The sequence below is a fragment of the Squalius cephalus genome, assembly GCF_949319135.1.
Source record: "Squalius cephalus genome assembly, chromosome: 11".
Lineage (NCBI taxonomy): Eukaryota > Metazoa > Chordata > Actinopteri > Cypriniformes > Leuciscidae > Squalius > Squalius cephalus.
This window is the reverse complement of record NC_137132.1, coordinates 30,216,138-30,219,638: the sequence shown is the minus strand read 5'-3', so window position 1 is coordinate 30,219,638 and position 3,501 is coordinate 30,216,138.

Sequence of the window (3,501 nt, the reverse complement as noted above, 5' to 3'; positions counted from 1 at the left end):
CCCTTCACCACCTAGGCTCAGGTAGAGACAAATTAGTTTCTCCCTCCCATTTGGGATGGTTGAGTATGCTCCCTTAGAGCCAAAGCACTGACGGCCTTACAGTAGGCCTCCTCGATAGTCCGGTAGCGTTAGATTGTACTCCCCTTGCTTAAAAGGGTCGATAGCAATTCTGCTGAGTACACTGCCTGTTGGCAATGTTAAATAAGTAAACCCTAGAGCCAGAGGCGCTCCTCTTAATAGGGTCCCTTTTAGAGTATCCAGCCTCCACAGGGCTTTGAAGCACTGTAGATCCATGATCGAGCAGTTCTACTCTCCAGGATGCCCGTCTCTATTATCCGGTCTGTGAGTGATTAATGCAGCCCTCCCTATCGGATGCCTCCACAAGTGAGGCAAATAATGTTAGAGACTCTGTTTAGGAAACAGACAGGTTCTTGGCAAGACTAGGTCAGTAAAATTGACCAGGTCAGCCTCGCTGGTGGCATGTGGGGTTGACTTTATGTCCCCATCAGAGAGTGACTGGACGGGACTCCTTTCGGACACCTTGGCCATATTCCCTTAAAGGAACCCCTTCCACGGAAGTTGTTGGTTCCAAGCCTTTGAGCGGCCTTGCTAGGCCTTCAATATATCGGAGGCCACTTTGAGGCTCATAGCTTGGGCAGTGACCGTAGGGAATACTGCCAGTAACAGCCTGTATACCTGAAGGGGGAGTGTTTGGCATTTCCGTGAAACTGCCATTTCTGACGTTTTTGTCACAGCCATTATTTGACATGCACTCCCCTGAGCATGGTGGCGTTGGTATATCATTTCCCAAAGTGTCATCCTAACTTGAGGCGTTCTTTTTACCTTTCTATTCATCAAAGAAAAAAATGTAACACGGTTTCCACAAAAATATTAAGCATGTAAAGATGGTTTTCAACATTGATAAAAATTAAAACCATTATTTATTATTGAGCCCCGATAATAATTGATAATCATTGAGCATAAAATCAACATTTTACTATGATTTCTGAAGGATCATGTGACACTGAAGACTGGAAAAATAATGCTGAAAATTCAGCTTTGACATCACAGAAATAATTTATATTTTAAATTATATTACAACAAAACAGCTATTTTAAAGTGTAATAACATTTCACAATATTACTGTTTCTGTTGTATTTCTTTTTATCAAATAACTTGGTGATCTTAAGAGACTTCTTTCAAAAGCATTTAAAAATCTTAATCTTCCAAACTTAATCTTATATATAATTATTGTTATTGTTATTATTATTATTATTATTATTATTATTAATAATTCAAAGTTTAATATTAATTGTAAATTAATATAATAATTATATGAATATATTATGTGATTTATGCATAATTGCAATTCATATAATATAAGTATAATGGATAATTAGCAGCAAAAGATGGGTAATTTTGTCTAAAATTATTTCACTCTAAACTGCTTTGATTGGAGCAGATAGAAAGATCTCACAGTTTTGATTGGTCCAGTTTAGGTCTGTGATCTCTAACCCTAAAAAAGAAAAACCTAGCCGTGTTGCGTAAATTATCATAGTGAAGAAACCCGCTAAAAAACAAGCCACCTTCTTGAACCTGAAAAACCAGAGTTTGCTCAAACTAATCTCAAACTTACCTGGGTAGCAACTGACACCAGCTTCATGCAACAGGCCACTGGTTGACTTGACATGGAATAACCCTATATATATACACTGCTCAAAAAAATAAAGGGAACACTTTTTAATCAGAGAATAGCATCAAGTCAGTTAAACTCCTGGGATATTGATCTGGTCAGTTAAGTAACAGAGGGGGTTGGTAATCAGTTTCAGCTGCTTTAGTGTTAATGAAATTAACAGCAGGTGCACTAGATGGGCAACAGTGAGACAACCCCCAAAACAGGAATGGTTTTACAGGTGGAGGCCACTGACATTTTTTCCCTACTCATCTTTTTGGACTGTTTTTCACCAGTTTTGCATTTGGCTAGGGTCAGTGTCACTACTGGTAGCATGAGGCGATACCTGGACCCTACAGAGGTTGCGCAGGCAGTCCAGCTCCTTCAGGATGGCTCATCAATACGTGCCATTGCCAGAAGGTTTGCTGTGTCTCCCAGCACAGTCTCAAGAGCATGGAGGAGATTCCAGGAAGACAGACAGCTACTCTAGGAGTGCTGGACAGGGCCGTAGAAGGTCCTTAACCCATCAGCAGGACCGGTATCTGCTCCTTTGTGCGAGGAGGAACATGATGAGCACTGCCAGAGCCCTACAAAATGACCTCCAGCAGGCCACTGGTGTGAATGTCTCTGACCAAACAATCAGAAACAGACTTCATGAGGGTGGCCTGAGGGCCCGACGTCCTCGAGTGGGCCCTGTGCTCACTGCCCAGCACCAGGGAGCTCGATTGGCATTTCCCATTGAACACCAGAATTGGCAGGTCCGCCACTGGTGCCCTGTGGTTTTCACAAATGAGAGCAGGTTCACCCTGAGCACGTGACAGACAGGAAAGGGTCTGGAGAAGCCGTGGAGAATGTTATGCTGCCTGTAACATCGTTCAGCATGACCGGTTTGGTGGTGGGTCAGTGATGGTCTGAGGAGGCATATCCATGGAGGGACGCACAGACCTCTGCAGGCTAGACAATGGCACCCTGACTTCCATTAGGTATCGGGATGAAATCCTTGGATCCATTGTCAGACCCTATGCTGGTGCAGTGGGTCCTGGGTTCCTCCTGGTGCACAACAATGCCCGGCCTCATGTGGCGAGAGCATGCAGGCAGTTCCTGGAGGATGAAGGAATGATACCATTGAAGGGTCACCACGCTCACCTGACCTACATCCAATAGAACACCTCTGGGACATTGTGTTTCGGTCCATCTGACATCACCTGGTTGCACCTCAGACTGTCCAGGAGCTCAGTGATGTGCTGGTCCAGATCTGGGAGGAAATACCCCAGGACACCATCCGTCGTCTCATTAGGAGCATGCCCCGACGTTGTCAGGCATGCATACAAGCACGTGGGGGCCATACAAACTACTGAGTACCATTTTGAGTTGCTGCAATGAAATTTCAGCAAAATTGACAAGCCTGCTGCATCATTTTTTCACTTAGATTTCCGGGGTGTCTTTGAATTCAATCCTCTGTAGGTTGATCATTTTCATTTCCATCAAACGATGTGGCATCCTTTCGTTCATAACACATACCCAGTCCATATTAGTATAGATATTCAGCATGATATTTTTCCCCATTGAGATCTGATGCGTTTTCAAAGTGTTCCTTTAATTTTTTTGAGCAGTGTATATATATATATATATATATACATATATATATATATATATACATATATATATATATCGTATATTTTATTTTTTTTAGGTATTAGATAGTTGGGTTAGACTATTAGGTACTGTGGAATTCTTTCAAAGTCAGACTGGGTGAGACCTGTATGTTTTCTTGCTTACATAGATGGAGTCTCCAGTGCCTGCAGCTATCTTCACAACTTTCAAAAATG